Genomic DNA, 17,726 nt, shown 5'->3' with positions numbered 1-17,726 from the left:
ATTCTGTTCCTCAGAATTCAGTTCAAATGTGTCAAAAAATGTTCTGAGTGTTCAGGGTGGCTGAAAAATCAGGGTGCTATGCTTCCTACCCTCACTTCACTAGAGCAGTTATGCTTTTATTATTTTTTAGAATTGTCATACTAGATTTCATTTGAATAAAGGATTCTGTTTCTGTTCTCTTTCATCCTTCCTCCTTCTCCTTCCTCCCTCCCTCCTTCCTTCCTTCCTTCTTTTCTTTCTTTCCTTCCTTTCTTTTTTTGTCTTTCTCCCATTAAATCCACAATAGGTTTCCATTTTTTTCTGTGACTTAGTTGTGTACCCTTGGTGTAACTCTGAATCTCTCAGCAACTCAGTCCTCTTATGCAAAATGAGATAATATTGATCTTTTAGAACGGTTTAAAGAATAATGTGAGATAATTCATGTTAATCACTCAAAGAAGAAAAAACTTCTAATCACCTCCACAGACATAAAAAGACACAATTATAAATTTTAATTCATCCTTGATAATAATCTTTTAGTAACATAGGAATAGACATACTTTTTTTTAGATGATAAAAATATTTACATTTCAAGACTAAAGCTTAATGGTGAAACATAAGATCATGACTTCCACAATTATTATTTAAAGTTTTTCTGGAATTAATGGCCAATGTAATTAAAGAAATAAGGAATTGGGAAAATTATCATTGTTTACAGATAATATGATGGTATACTCAAAAAAATCTAGATAAAATGTAAAAACTTTAGAAAAATAGAAGAATGCCATACCATTGTTTTGATTAAAATACATATACTTAGGCTCTAGAAAGTTTTTCTCTGTTAATGTTTATTTATACCACTCTTCCTACTAAGGATGTAATTATGACTCATTCATTTAAAATTACATTTTACATAGAATAAGAGACTATCTGGCTGCAGTGCATGAGGAAGAGAGGAAATAGTTATGAAAGTAGGTTTAAAAAAGGCGGATCCATCCAGACAAAGAGAGAAGAAGGAGCAATCAGAGGAGTGGAAAGAAATTCATAGAATTTAAGGCTATGAAAGCCTTGATGACAGTTTGAAGAAAGAGAACATGGGCAATAGAGAAAAATAGTGTGAGGAAGGCAAACATAAAAAAGACTGGAGAGAGCGTGAGAGGTGGCATTTTGAAGGTCAGTGGTCATGTTTGACAGAGTAATTTCAGTAGAGAAAAGGGGCTGAAATTAGATTGAAGTGAGTTATTGTGTACTAAGAAAATCGAGGCAGAAAGAGAAATCTGGCAACTTAAAGAGGTAAGGTCAATTAATTACTATTTTTTTTTTTTTAAGTTGGGAATTTTTGGAGGCAGAAAGTAGGAGAATAGTTTTAAGATGATACAATGTCTCAGAGAAAGTGAAGTAAATGCAATCAATAGTAAAAATAGAGTAATTATGCTTGGCATCCGTTGAAAACAATTCTCTCTCAGAGACTGGCATCAAGAAGGCAAAAAAGCACAAATATGATTGAAAATGTTTGAGATGGGGGAACTATAGTCAGATGGCTGCAATCTTCAGTGTCAAATAGGAGAAAATGTCATTGGTGAGTGTTTGGGGGACAGCCATTGGATTAGCTACTTAATGTGGTAGACTTTTGCCAATAATGTCATAGAATAACAAATAATAAGGAGGATTAAAGAATTTTTGAGCAGGTAAGGACCCAGTAGAGGCTAAAAAATAATGTAATAATATGAAAAGAACCTAATCAGCTCCCACTGGGCTTCAAAGAAGTTACTCAAAATAATTAACATGCTCCTTTTTGTTTGATCACCTTTATTTGGACATCAGAAATTACGCCTTGAATCACAATTTTTGGCTCCATTTTTCAGCCAGTTCCAATTTAGTTAAAACTGGAATATTTAAAATTGGAAAAATGGGAAAATTGTTTACTATTTTAAAATAATTTTTATCTCTTGGAAGTTCTCTTTTTGCGTTTCTACCACTATTATGATTAAAATATGTATGCTTAAGCTCTAGAATGTTTCTTCCCCATTAATGTTTATTTTATCCCACTCTTCTTAGCAAGGGTGTAATCATGGTGCATTCATTTAAAATTGCATTTTACATAAAAGCCTCCTCATCCTGAAAATGTCATTGTGTGTGACTCCTTTCAGTCAGATTGTGTCCCATCCAAGAACCCCTCCAGTGTAAAATAGTAGTTTAAAAATCATTAGTGTTTGGGTTATCTGGAGGACTGTGCAAAAATCTAAGATTCCTTTATGGTTTTTAAAATGTTTTATTTTTATATAGAAGATATTTTTGCTTAATTTTTCTTATTGCTTTGACCATGAAAAGAACAATTTTTCATTTACCTCTGGATAGGCTTCACTCATTCTACACTGAGAGAGTTCCAAGTTTTTAGTAATATAGTAGGGAGTAATGGTTAAGAAAGATCCACATTTGAATTCTGGTTCTGTCACCAACTAGCTGGATGACTCTGGAAAAATTATTTATCCTTTCTGGGCCTCAGTTGCTACTTTTCCCAGCCTATGGTGACTTTTCCTTTTCATTTAGAATTTCTTACAACTGGAGGTCTGTATTTTTATTGCTGCTGTAACAAATTACCAAAAACAACACAAAATTACTGTTTTACAATTCTGGAGTTCAGGAGTCTGAAATGGATCTCCTTGGGCTAATGTCAATGTGTCAGCAGGGCTGCATTCCTTCTAGAAGTTCTAGGGGAATATCTGTTTCCTTACCTTTTTCAGTTTCTAGGTGCCACCCTCCTCCTGCCTGTGACCCCCTTCCATATTGAAGGCAATCAATTGCATCACTGTGACCTCTGCTTCAGTTGCTATGTCTCCTTCTCTGACACTCTTACCTCCTTCGTTCATGTATAAAAACCCTTGTGATTAAAAATAATCTAGGATAATCTCCAAATTTTTAAAATTTAATCACATCTGTAAAGTCCATTTTGCCATGTAAGGTAACATATCCTTATGTTACAGAATACAGGGATTAGGATGCAGACATCTTTTGGGGAGGAGGATGCATTATTCTGCCCATCACAAAGTCAGAAAAGATACACTCTATAGATTTCCACCTCTTCACCCAACTACCGTCAGGGAAAAATATCACTTTTATGAAAATTCTCCATGCGAGTGAGAAAAATATCTCTTTTTCTTTCTGAGTTTATTTGTATAATGAATTATCTCTCTAAAAATGCCAACGTGTAAGAGTTCCATTAGTATGCTTGAACATTAATTAACAGGGGCACTTCTTATTTCATTTGACTTTCATAGGTTTTGTCCATCAATACTACACTGTGGAATGGATGATTCTTTCCCACTGCAGCATCTTATTTTATTTCCTATGTATGGCTTCATGCTAGCCAAAAGGTTAGATGTTACAATTATTTATGCTAATCTCAATTTGCTTTTGTGCTGTAGACAGTACAAATAAAGCTGCAGCAATTGATTACACATCACTGACAGCAGAAGAAACATACAGTTTCATCAATGAAAAAACTGAGTCATGTAACAAGTCAATAGTTATGTGCAGCCTCATGAGAATGACAATCAAAACCAGGTCATAATGATATAAATATTTATTGGGTACCTCATCCTGCTTGGTGATTTTAATAGTCTGTAAAAAAAATTTGTTTAAAAGGAAACATTTCTGTTTTTATTGAATACTCTTTTGTAAAATACATTGTATTATATTGGACTTTTAAGTATTTTTACATTGAGTCTCTTGTTTTTAAGTTTTCTTATTTTATAGTCATTTGATTTAATCTTAAAATGGATAAATATCATATTTAAATATCTATATTCACAAATACTTCTATGTCTGACACAGGTCTATTGTTGTCTTATACGGATATTATTTTGGTAAATTACACTGAGGAATAGTTAGAAACGGTATAAATGTGTAAAAATAATGTCTTAACAGTTAAAATAAACATCTATAAAATTTATTCATCAAAATAATTGTCTGAGGCTTTGTAATAAATTACTGAAAGAATAGAAATAGAATGCATAACTTCCAAAGTGTTGGGGGAAAGAAAAAGGAGAATAAAGAAAACTCTCTCAGTTCAACAGAAGTCTAGAAAGGAAGGGGAAAAAAATCAGAGAAAATATGGGCCAAATATTCAGCAAATATTTAATGAGCATCTGCTATAGACCAGAAATTTTTCCCTGAAAATGTTATTCAAACAAATTGTTAAGTACAATAAGTGTAAATAGATTAAATTCTTCTATTAAATGTCAAAGACTTTCAGCTTGGATACACTGGTTTTCTAAAAGACTCTAGATGTATATCAGTGACACAGCTAAATCAAAACATACAGAAAGACTTATAACAAAGGAATGGGAAAAGATATACAATATGAATGTGTTTCATCTAATGACATAACCTTAAAACATGTAAAGCCAAAGATACAGAATTACAAGGTAAAGTCAACAAATGCACAATCATAGTGGGTTTTTAAAAAAATATTTCAGAAATTAATCTATCATAACTAAATTTAGTAAGGATTTAAAAATCTTAATATACAGACTAGATTTTAAAAATTAAAGTTTAGCTTTAAAATTAGCAGAAGGCACATCATTTTTGTTTCTATTTAGTTGTCATTGACTAAATTTTCAGGCTATCTGATCAATCTAACAAATTGTAGAGCAAAATTTTAACAAAATCTTCTGATTCTGAAATCAAAATCCTCTGGCAATCTGGCTAGTTAGTCTTAACAGACCTGCTTTCTGCCTCCATTTGTTCCTCGCTTTTCCAATGAAAAGTTATTAAAGAGTATTAAATCTCAGCCCTCAAGGAAAAGAGGACACAGATGAGAAAGTATCTACTTACTAAAGCATTCTCTATGAGTGAAGGAAACCGCACTACTTTCTAATTCTGTAGAAGATAGATATCCTTTGCATATTTTAACACACTCAGATTGCCTAAATGAATACGAAAATAACACAAAAGTTTTGAATTCTACAACTATGCATTCTAGTTGCCAAGAAGAAAATTACATGAAGTGGGCATTCTAAATTTATTTTGGTAAATAATCTTAATGAGGAAATCTTGTTAATAATAAATAAAATGAGATGCAATATGAAAAAATTATGATATTCAAAACTGTATTTGGTTGTTTAAATTGGGTTGCATTATTTTGTTCTGAAGCTTGGTAGATAATGTGGTACTATATCATTTGGATTTCTTTTCAGTGAAACACAGATTGGATATTTAAACACAAAGAATGCCTACAACACCCTGTTATATTATGTCTTCCTGACTCAACGGTGTTCTTTTTTAGGTAGGATAATTAGTGATACAATCAGCCTTTATCACAATGGAATTAGACAGCATCCTAATGTTTAGCATACATCCAAGCAAAGAATACTCTTTTCAGAGAGGAATGAGAAAACAGATCAATCAGAAAAGATAACACTATGAAGTTAACATTTCAAATTATTGGGTTTTTTTGTGCGTTTTATTTTTTTTTTGGTGTTTGGGCCTATATTTTATTAATTTCTAACTGGTTCTTCTGGCTGTTATGTTAATCTTCTGCAAAGTATCAGTGATAGCATGTAGAAAGTAAGATGTGGTCTCCAAAGCAGTGTTAATCTAAGCATAATTTTTGGTTTAAAAGGTCTTCACTACACACCTTTAAACATGGCCACACTTTGCTAGACCCAGGACTTTTAACATTTTTGATATTTGATTACTCTAAAATAGAAATGTAAAAGGTGTCTTTGAATAACTCCAGAACTGCTAATCAACCTAAACTAAGAATAAAAACCAGAATTAGAATCTCTTCCTAGTCTAAAATTTGTTATTCTTCCTATATTCTTTAATATTCTTTCTGAGAATATTCTTTAATATTTTTATTCCTATTTGTTATTCCTTTTCTTTATTACTGTATTTTTAAAACCAAAAACACTTTGACTACTAGTTTAATCTTTCTGAATTGCCTACAGTCTATAACTTTTTTGTATTACACATGATTAAATACCTGATATAAAGTTTAAATACTTAATCAAAGGTAGGTTGAGGGAAAGAGTGGGAAGAAATAACCCATACTACTACTTTCATTGTCATGATGGGCCACTGAATTATTTTGATTAAAAATCTCCTCTTACTGTTCAAATAAGTTTGTATTTGAACAGTACAAGTTAGTAAGTTAGCTAGGGCCAAAATTTTTTACCAGGTCAATAAGGAAAGCTGCTAAGAATTATCTTCTCAATTTTAGTTGAAAATGTCATGTAACTTAACTTTATCATTTAAAAAAATCAGCATTTACACTAATAACTTGTCATGTTAGGCTGAAAATATAAATCCTCCATTAAAATATTTTTCTTGTCATATGATATAGACAAGTTAAATAGAATATCCCATATAATGTTATTTCATAAGTTTTTTATTGTTTTTTTTTTTTACTGTGGATGTCTTTAAAATATTATTGAAATGGATAGTCTATAGAATTTTTTTCTGTTGGTCCCTTTGTTTTATGGAATAAATTCTGTGACCACATGTACCTTTATGGACTGGAACTGGAAATATATTTTTCATTTTATGTAATATAATAAAAATTTTTAAATTATGTATAATAATCACCCAATATAAATTTATTATAAAGTTTCACAGTCTTTGATGTAGCCTGGAAGAAAACACTGTGTTAGACAATGGCATGATTGAATTGACAATTAAGTCAATAGTTGGGCTGCATTCAATAGAATTTCGGTCCCTAGAACCAAGGAGGTAATACCCTGACTCTACCCTGCATGCCTATTTTATTGTCTTCATTTCTGGTTCCCACTAAAATGATTGTAGAATCAATCTGGTGGTGAGACAACAGGATAGAAAACATTATATGGATCAGGGCATATGAGGAGCCACTGGAAGAAAAGAAAAATGGAAGACTCTTGGATTATGTGATAATAATCTTAAATAATTAACTGAATAGAAAAGAGAATTTTACATTCTTCTGTGTACGATAGAGAAGGATAAAATGTGAGATTATATGGACATAAAATTAGATTAAATAAGAAACAATTTAAGTTATATCAAGCTGGAATGAGGTAGTGATTTTCTTCCATGGAAGTCTGAATAATCATTTATGGATGGTATTTATAAAGCATTTTGGTATGGTTGAAAACCTAAGATAGATTACTTCTGAGCTTTCTCTTAAACTCTAAATTTTATTTTTCCATATTTAAAGAGTGGAAGAAATTCTCTACCAAAATTCATCTGGGCCATGTGGAACATTGATCTCCTGCTAATTGTACTCTAATAATAATTATTAATAATAAAAATAGATAAATAGTATCATTACTTCCATTTTACAGATGAATAAACTGGGGCAAAGTGAAATTCAGCAACATGCCCAGTCACAGAGCTAAGGAGACCCTTGGAACTGGGATTTTAACTCAGGTGAATCTGACTCCTGAGCCTGAGCTCTTAATGCACATATTCTGCTGCCAATTTATGGAAAAAAAGCTTAAATAGCCAATGTGCTCTCAAATCTCTGGAGAGTCATTTCACTTAAAGAAAATAAAGTGGCAGGATAGGTATTTTGAGATTTCTTACGCCAAAATTTCAGAGGACATGATAATACTGATAATGAAATCAACAATTACACTTTCTCCTGAAACAGTTGCTGCTATCCTAATTTATTGGGACTTACAAAGTCCCAGCCACTCTGTAAACATTTTCAGGTATTATCTCATTTAATTCTTAAAACAATCTTTCTTGTAAGGTAGGTACAATTATTTTTGTTTAACAGATGAAGAAGCTGAGGTCCAAAGTTACACTCCAAGAAATGATAGCTGTCTTATTACCTAGAGCAGCTTTTATTCACTCAGCTTAGTCTTTCATTCTATAGAATGAGTCTATTCTCATTTTATATAGAATCATTGTCTCTTATCTAGAAGTTTCTCCAAATGCAAAAGTTGGCATGTTCTCAAACCAGGATCATAGAATACTCTCTTAAACTCATTTTTAACAGCTATTTATAAACAAAAGAATTCCTATAGTCTATGAAGAATAGTCTATCAGTGAATTAATTACTGAATTAGTCAGCAATCAGTGTGCTAGACACTGTGAAGGATACAACAACAATTCCTGCTGTCCAGGAGCTTACACCTTAGCTGAGGAGTCAGAAAATGTAGACCTAAACACTTAACAGTAAAAGGAAGTCAAATGATTGGTACAAACAGTAAAAGATTTTACAGTGAAAGAAACTGTATTATGGTGCACCGTTAGTGCTAGGGAAAGCCTCATGGGATTTACCCTGTGTGTTGATGAATGACTGATTTAGATGAGTGAAGAGAATCAAGAGAGAGCATCTGACATAGAGAGAAAGAAAAGAATGAACACTGACAAGCAGTTTGTAGTATATAAGACATGTTGGGCTCCAGTGACTAGATGGGTAAGGCCATGGGCGGGTGGGTATTTTACTTGATTATTTATAATGTTACATTAGTTCTTTATTTTAGTAGTAATACTTTTACATTTTCCTTAAGAATATGTACAAATATCAAAAGCAATAGATTCTGATTGAGAAGCATGATAAGATGTAAAAGTTAACTTTTTCAAGCGTCTTATCTATAGGTTGGCCACCCAGAGAAAAAGTCCCCTTGCACAGCTCTAGTAAATTAGTCTATGTCCCTATGGTTAGTCATTCAATCCTGGTGCTGTCATTTACAAAGGTGGCCCAAATCTATGACATTTTCCCATCAGGGGGCTGGATCTAGGCCCCAACTTGCGTGGAACCATGCCTGCTTTTACCAATAGAGTAGAGCAGACATGACACTATGTGATCTCCAAGGCTGAGTCATGAAAAGCCATGAAGTTTTGTCCTTCTTTCCCAGAACACTCACCCTTGGAGTCCAGAGACACCATGTAAAAATGTCTGTCAACCCTGAGGCTGCCGTGTTCTCCTTAGGGAGAGGCCATGTTTGGATGTCCTGGTCAACACAATCGGCCTCACTGTCCTTGCCAAGGAACCAGATATGTGAGTGAAGTCATGTTAGACCCTCCAGATCAGCACATCTGCCAGCTGAATACAACTCAAGCTCTGTCAGTGCCACATTAAACAGAAGAATCACGTAGCTGAGACTTGACTGCATTTCTAACTCATGAAATCATGAGGTATATATAATACAATATGTTTTTATGCAGTAATAGATAACTAAAAGACCTGATCAACTCTAAGGCTTGAATCCCAGCCCCGACCACTGACCCCTGCCATCATGCTAGTAGTGTAGCTTTTGCTTCCAGAGTTAGGAAACCTGATATGGCAAATACCTTCGCTATCCTGCACTGCCCTAGAATGTAATAAGCTCTGGGGGAACTGGATCTCCTCTATTGCTCCAGTCCCTGTGAATATTCCCTGGTGAATATTGCCAAACTGACCTAGCAGAGGGTGTACTGCCTGTTCAACCACCAGCTCTAGTTTGCACAACACATGGGTTTTTCAACATTCCATGAGGTACTGTGGGACCTCATTAGACAATCTAGAAGTAGGGTGGGTACTAAAACACTGAAGAAAAAGATATTCAAAAGCAGGGTACTGACCACACTCTACTATTGTGAATTTTCTGGGGCAGCCCTGATTCTAAATGTTCTATCTCTATCACCAAAAATTATTGAAACCTCTTAGAATCTCCTATATTTTTGGTGTCTGACATTTCTTCCAGACTACCTCTTTCACTGGAAGAGTCACATAATCTTTTGTCAGACTATATGTCCCAGTTTTGTGTTCAGAAAAATAGGCCAATGTACTTTTAACTCAAAGTTACAGTGTGACAAATTTGGTACCTCTCATCAGAGTATAGAGGCTGAAGGCCTGCTGGACATTATAAAAGGAGAAAGTAGAAGAGAAAAAGTTTCTGTATAAGGTCTATATTTAGTTCATATATACAGATATCCTGAAAAAGTCATAATTTAGCCTAGTTTTTTAATTGTTGAAATCGTCATTATAAGTCTTTCTGGTAAGTGTGCATTTCTCAACAATATTTTCTTGTGGATTTTTAAAGATGTGCTTTTAGTATCATAAGAGAGGAAAAATTTCATCTCAGCAAGAAGCTATTGAAATTCCTTAACCTATTTTTGTGTTTGTCTTTTTCCCTGTTGATATACTGAACTTTTAAAATTATGGTAGACCATAGTCATTGCTATAATTCACGTTTTACCTTTACTATATACTGTCAGACTAACAGTGAGGGGAGAGCTATCAAAACTTCACGGCCCCATAGCTCAACTGGGTTCTGGACACTCCACAAATAATGTGTATGGGGCTAATACTGCCTTGACATGCAACTGTTTACCATATACAGCTGAACTTTCATGCGGCACCTCCTCGCTAGAGATGACCAAGTGGGCTTTATGTACTAGTCTCTTTAATGATAATCAAATTAAAAGAGATTTAAGCCTGTGGAAACAATATCTGCCAACTAAGGTCTTTTCCTCTTTTCCAGGATGTCAACGTTATATAAGTAATTCCAACATTATTGGTGTACATAGTTAAGAATTTTTAAAAAAATATAGCCTTCACATTTCTAATTATATCTCTGATATATCATGGAGTAATTTTGTCACCCTATTACTCTGCCATCTTCTAATCCATCATTGTATTTTCCCTTAAATTTGTTTACATTACCGCCATAAACTGGATTATTTTATTGATCAGTAGTAGTCTATAAAATGAGAGGATATCTGTATTCTTTCCTATAAAAAAAGATGCCTTAATGGTTAATTGACACAATTCTCCTAAGGAAAAATTTAAATTTTACTTACAAAGAAACTACGTTACTCCGAGGTTTACTATATTTTAAAACTTTTTGAGAAAATATTCATTAAAAAAAAATTTCTTAAAGGGAATGGCCACTTTAGGAAATAAGAAATGATGGCAGAAGAATGCAGATAATAAAAATGCATGATTTGGTCAAAGAGTGATTCAAGTAATTGAATACATATAAAGGAGGAAAGGGAAAGTCAATTAAATGAATGAGTTACTTAATTGCCAACCTTCTTGAATGAAAGTGACATCAAAGCGTCTGAATAAAAATTTACATTGATTAGGTGCAAATAGTTTGACTGTTTCTCCAAGTTTTGGGTTTCTGATGGAGAAAAGAGAAAAGATTTATAGAAGCTGAGAAAGTGGTAGAAGAGACGGTTGCAGGCCTGCTTCAAGATTAGCAAGGCGGCCCCTTTTTAAGAGCTTCATTGCTTAATTAAATCTAAGTGCCAGGATAGAAGAAGTTCATTTATCAGTGCTTCTGAATTAAAGCATAATGTAGGGGAAAGAACTTTAAGAAGTTTTGTAGCTGGTGGTTTGCTTAAAGTCATGGACAGGAAAAAGAGACAAGATATTTCAACTCCTGAGAGCTCTGTCTTGAAAGCAAAGGCATACCAGGAATGGAAGGGAATCTAACATTTAGTTAGGAAGCCATTCACCAACAGTTTAGTGAGGCAAGGCTCTATCTGCAGGTGTTTACATTTGTTTAACTTGACACTGTGGCTTGCCTTAAATACATTAATAATATGCCTGGTGCAGTAGAGAGCATGTGGGATCACGACTGAATGACTACATAGAAATTAGAATTGTGCGCCTTATCAGTAGTAAGTTCTTTATAACTGGCATAAAATGATAACCTTTATATGTACTTTTATTGTAATATTATTGAGTTAAAACATAGGTAGGGGAAACATTAGCTTGGGTGGAGACTCTGTCTTATAGTCTCACCTATTCATGCTGGAAAAGGATGGGGCAAGGGAAAGCAATTTACATTTTTTGAATGCCTACTGCATGCCAGGAATGGGACTAGACACTTGATTACTCAATTCTGGGGGAAGTTTGTGAGATGGTTAATCTCATACCCATTTTATAGGGAAAGAAACTGAGCCTCAGAGAGGTAATCTGTTCAAGTGTTGATGATGATGGGTTATACAGTTTGAGAATCAAACATAGATCTGCATGTCTTTAAAGGTCATGCTCTTTCTTTTCTACCAACTTCCTGATAAAATCATGAGGAAAAAACCGTTCTTCGGTCATTAAAAGAAAAATCTAGTAAAAAAAATCTAGTAAACGACAGGTAATAACACTCATGAGGGTGGGTGTTCAATTCCTCTAGCATTTTTTTCATGGCTGTTTCAGGGGCTGATATTCTCACCCCCTCTGCTCTCCTGCAATTCCTAAATATATGATAGTCATTTCAACATCGGTTTAAATTTGAGTTGGTGTACTAACTCTTCCAGCAAGATTTTCATGTTCACTATTATTTCTACTGGTAATAATTTTGAAAAGCTAAAACGTGTTAAAAGGTGCCTAGTAAAAAGCATACTGTGTGCCTGTTGTATGCATCAGTTCATTTGAATCTCATGATAACTTTTGAGGTGATTTACAACTGTCATTGTATCTTACAGATGTTGAAATCAAGGCTTGGGAGATTGCCTACATTCAGACAGTTAGTGAGCGGAGGAGCTTGGTTTTCTAATGCCAGAGCCCTTCTTCCTGGGCACTGTGCTGCACTGTTAGATGCCTAGAGGTGATGAGTATCTCTTGTTAGTATGACCACTGATGTAAAGTTCATGAAATGTGCAAAACATACTAGGGACGAGAACATTCTTAGAGCTCTTGATAATATTAACCTAATGTTGACCCTCGAGTGGTCACACAATGTAAATTCACACACACACACACAGACACACACATCACAATATTTAAGGAAAGGACAGATGAGCCAAGTGATGTCTAGGACCAATTCTGTGAAATGATTTTCAGAATTGATTGAATGTAAAGTATTCAATATTATATCTAAATATTTCCATTTCCACAGGAAGTATATGTTTTTGAAACCATATCCTAAATCTACATCTTATTTCTGTTTCAGTGAACAAAAGAATACCCTCCGTGAACAGCAACAGCATAAAATTTATGGGTAAGAGAATATAATTTCTGGTTGACTTGCTTAGAACGACACCATGGTTATGAGGGGAGCATTTCTGAATTCAAATTTCTGCATGATCTCTGAATTCTCTCACCAAAGTCTGGCTTTGGATATCCAGCCATACTCTAGGAAGATACTCAGACACATTTTTTTGTTGTGGTGGTTTTTAACAGAACATCTGGTATTTATTGGCAGAATGCATTAGTGACGATGTCCTGTAAAATTTAAGCCAAAACTTGATGGAGTATGAGTTTGTTTTGTTTTATGTCATTTTCTCTGTGTGAAATCCAGAGTCCAAATATTGCTTCCTACCTACAATGGCATCTGAAAACATACTAATCACAGTCATTGGATTTTAGAGATTTCAACCAAAGATTAGCAGAGCATTAAGATGAAATAGCAGATGAATAATTTAGAATGATAACAGACTCTAATGTTAAATATAACTCTAATGTTAAATATATAGGAAAAGCAACTTCACAAAAATACACTTTTTCTCTTTTAGTTTTCAATATAGTTGGAAAGAGACATATCTTAATTCCATTTCTCAAAGCGCAAGTATATTCCCTCCTGAACCAATCTTTCCTCAGCAGGCTGATTTAGATAAGAAAATGAAAAGGAGATAACTGAATGGATCCTCCAACCTTGCAATTCGGGAATTGGGGCTGGGCGCCCCTTGGGGTGGCAGAGCAATTCTGAGGCTGTTGAAGCTCTCTGAACAGCTGTTTGGTAGTAGTCTCAACAGAGCCCGTTAGCACAGCTCCTGGTCAGGGCCAAGTTAACTGCATCCTTTTACTGTCGCCACCACACTCCCTCTTATCATGTCCCTCCGTTATCACTTGCTCGCCTCCCCAGCTTGCTCTGTTAGCATTTCTACTCTCCTAGGAGGAAAGAATTCTCTCTTCTCTCCCCCACCCCCCCAACTAATTCTCTCTCACCTCTCCCACTTTTCCTCTCTATCCAAGACTGCTGCCTCTTTTCCTTTCTTCCTTCTCCCATGGCTTTTTCTCCCAAACCAAATATGTGGGTTCTTTCTTTCCCTCTGTCAAGCACTACTCTTCACTAGTTTCCATACTTTTGATGGAGGGAACTCCTTGAATATCTTAAATCATCAGACTAGAGGTGTATTCTCTTCCTTTGGGAGGGAGGCAGTAAACAGAATTGGTTAAGAACACAGGCTTTGAAATTAGACTAGAACTTGACTTACAGCTCAGTTCTGACATGCTGTTGAAAGCAGCGCACATTACTTACTCTCCCTTAGCTCCCATTTCCACCTCCATTAAATGGGGATGATAGTATCTTCCTAAAGTTAAGTATAGGGATTAAAGAAACCATTGTTATAAATGCACTTTACCCAGTAACTGGAACAGAACCAGCAGGCAATAAAGAACAGCTCCTGTTATTCATACACCATAACTGTTGATCAGATAGGACTGGTATCAAGTCTTTGGCTTAGCTAAATTCTCTGTCTTCCCTCTTTGCCCATCCAGGGATGCCTGTTCACCTACAGGTACCTCATTCATTTATTCACTGTTCATTCAGGAACCTACCTAGAGGATATGTTATGTCCTATCCACAGGTACTTTTTTTTAATATAAATTTTATTTATTTATTTATTTATTTTTGGCTGCGTTGGGTCTTCGTTGCTGTGCGCGGGCTTTCTCTAGTTGCAGCAAGCAGGGGCTACTCTTCATTGCAGTACGTGGGCTCTTCATTGCGGTGGCTTCTCTTGTTACAGAGCATGGGCTCTAGGCACACAGACTTCAGTAGTTGTGGAACACAGGCTTAGCAGTTGTGGCTCGCGGGCTCTAGAGCCCAGGCTCAGTAGTTGTGGCGCATGGGCTTAGTTGCTCTGCGGCATGTGGGATCTTCCCAGACCAGGGCTCGAACCCGTATCCCCTGCACTGGCAGGTGGATTCTTAACCACTGTGCCACCAGGGAAGTCCCTCCCCTGGTACTTTTTATCACTCTGCCATAGTCACAAAAATTAATCCAACAAACAATCTAATTAATAATTAATTTAATAATTTAATTAATAAGTAATAATTTATTTAATAATTTAATTAGTTGATAAACTTCCAGGCATTATTCCTTCTAGACAGTTTAATGATCTAGAGGTGGGGGAAGGGAAAGAGGAAATGAGGAAGAGATAAGGAAGGATGGTAGGGAGTCCCTTTAACTTCTAAAGGGTCTTCTGTTCCCAAAGAGTAGATTTCCTGGTAATGGACCAGCTGTGTGGGCAGGAGTTGTGAACTGATGAAATTACAACAGCCATAAAACACTGATTTTTCTACTTGCACTGTTTAGGTCAAAAGAGAAAGCACAGGTTCACACCTCACCAGAGAAGAATGAAGATTTGAAATCAGAAGCTGCAAGCTAATGGACTTCAAGGTGAATCACACTCATAGACATATGTGGTTTAACTCACCCAGTGTTTTAGTTTTGGTTTTTATTTCTTTCTTTTCTTTCTTTTTTTTTTTTTTATAAATTTATTTATTTATTTTTGGCTGCGTTGGGTCTTCATTGCTGTGCGCGGGCTTTCTTTTTAGGTGCGGCGAGCGGGGGCTACTCTTCGTTGTGGTGCGCAGGCCTCTCATTACGGTGGCTTCTCTTGTTGCGGAGCACGGGCTCTAGGCGTGCGGGCTTCAGTAGTTGTGGCACATGGGCTCAGTAGTTGTGGCTCATGGGCTCTAAAGTACAAGCTCAGTAGTTGTGATACACTGGCTTAGTTGCTCCACGGCATGTGGGATCTTCCCGGACCAGGGCTCGAACCCATGTCCCCTGCATTGGCGGACGGATTCCCAACCACTGCCACCAGGGAAGCCCAGGTTTTTATTTCTTTCTTGAATTAGTTGAGAATATTTAGAAATCAATAGATTTCACATACAGATTCAGATGTCTAGTGTCACTTGAAAGATCAGATGACTTCATAACACTGGGCTGGGGAGCAGCAACTTCTACGGGGCACACACCCTCCAGTTTGCCACAGTTGTCCTCTGGCTGATTTATTTTATTTGCTTAAATCCTGTAGCATTTGAGGTTTGGATCCCAGGCTTAAGGACTAGTTTTCAGATGACGTTTCCAACACATTCATTTTTGATCTGCTTCCAATTCACCTCTTTTATCTGTGGGCACCTATACCTTATTCTCAGGGTGGGTACTCAAGAGATCAGACTAGTGGGCAGCTGGCTTCCAACCACCAGGAACCAACCAACTAGAAAGAACAGAAGTCCCCACAATGCAACCTGCAGGATCTCATGCTGGGCCAGTTTCACCCCTTTTGTTTCTAAACCTTGGGAAAGTTGGGGGAGGGGCTTCGGCAGCCAAGGTGAAGGAGGGTACTCCAGTATGGAAATGATTCACCATTTAAACAAGTAGGACTGCTGTGCTGGTGCCCGCCCATGAAGGATCAGCCCTGCCTATATCTGAGGCAAAGTGTACAGTGTCTTTGCCCTTGAACACACCCTCCACAAGTCTAACTCTGTGCATTAGATGTGTATGTTGTGTGTGTTTGTGTGTATGTCAGGTTTGCTTACTAGATTTAAGCTTGACAAAGGTAGTATAGAGCCTTGCACAATGTAGACAGGTCATAAACGTATTTTAAGTGGAGTAGATTGAATTATTTATTTATTCCAGGGTCTCTGTAATGTTCATTGCCATGTGATAAATGAAACCATGTTTGGTTTCCTTGTGCATATTTGATTTTCATACACCTATATTTCATATCAAGAAGAAAACCAATCAACACTGCCATATAGAAACATCTCTGAACCACACATAAAATATCTTTAAAAAAACATTTAACCTTTGAAATTGAAGTATAAACAGGAGAAGAATTCATAGATTTTCTAATTGTCTTATCCTGCTGTGGACACTAGCAGACATTCTGTCTATAGCTATGACTGTGAATGCACACAATAATTAATGCAGAGCCTAGGAAAATTAGTTTAGAAGTATAAGGTCATTTTCAGATCACTAGATATTGATAGTACTTTTAATTTCATCCTCTACTAAATTTTAAGCTTGGAAAATTTTAATACAGATAGAAATAATAAGAAGAAATAATTGCTAGAGGAAATATTTCTATTAAAATGGTGGATTAAGGAGAAGGTAAAATTTTCCCGGCTGAATACAAATTTTCCATATAATTATACAAAGATCTTAAAATAATCATAAAAGATTCTTCCAATAAAAGCTATTAAATGACTGTGTAGTTGATATAGAAGATTTGGCTCAAATATTCCATGTGTAGTAGTGCAAAATACTTTCTAATGGAAACTTTTCAAGGAGCCGTATTGAGTCAAGAAATTTCTTTCTGTTTAGACAATACTGTGAATAGTAACTGATGCTTAGCAGGGTTTAAGAGACTTTTTCTCTTTGAAACAATGGATTTTCTTCTAACCCCATTGCCTTTCGTAAAAAGATGTCTTTGGAGATATTGGTAAGACACACACAATTACTGAATTGACTTTATTCAATGAATCTGCTGTGTTATTTTACTCCAAAAAAAAAAAAAAATTCACATGCGTTCTGAAATTTGATGACTTAAAAGTTAATTTTAAGAGAAGATGCAAGTAACTGAAGCAAAAAATAGTTTCTTTCAATGCTCAGAAGATTTCGTCTCTAACCATACACACTCATCTTACCATAATGCGAATAGGATTCTTGTATTTGTTCTTTTCAAGTGATCTATAATTTCAAAGTCTGGATTACACAAAAATGGATATTTAATTTGTCTTAAAAACAACTATATAGTGGCACAAAAGTGTTACAAAAAAATCCTAACCAAATTAGAATTATGTCAGTGAAGGGAAAGTTTGGTGC

General features: G+C 35.3%; 1 protein-coding gene across 11 annotated transcripts in view; it reads left to right on the top strand.

Annotated features, from left to right (window-relative positions):
- Window positions 1-17,726, top strand: part of LOC309629921 (uncharacterized protein) — a 321,184-nt gene that overhangs the window by 186,011 nt on the left and 117,447 nt on the right. For 10 of the 11 annotated variants that reach the window (XR_014245282.1, XR_014245283.1, XR_014245284.1 and 7 more), the window contains exons 2-3: window positions 12,846-14,600; window positions 15,210-15,293. The gene's annotated coding sequence lies outside the window, so the exon portion shown is untranslated. The other variant, XR_014245286.1, reaches the window with a different exon arrangement.

Source organism: Balaenoptera borealis, assembly GCF_965194805.1.
Source record: "Balaenoptera borealis genome assembly, chromosome: 5".
Taxonomy (NCBI): Eukaryota; Metazoa; Chordata; class Mammalia; order Artiodactyla; family Balaenopteridae; genus Balaenoptera; species Balaenoptera borealis.
Note: the sequence above shows the minus strand (reverse complement) of the source record. Positions and strands in the feature narration are given on the sequence as shown.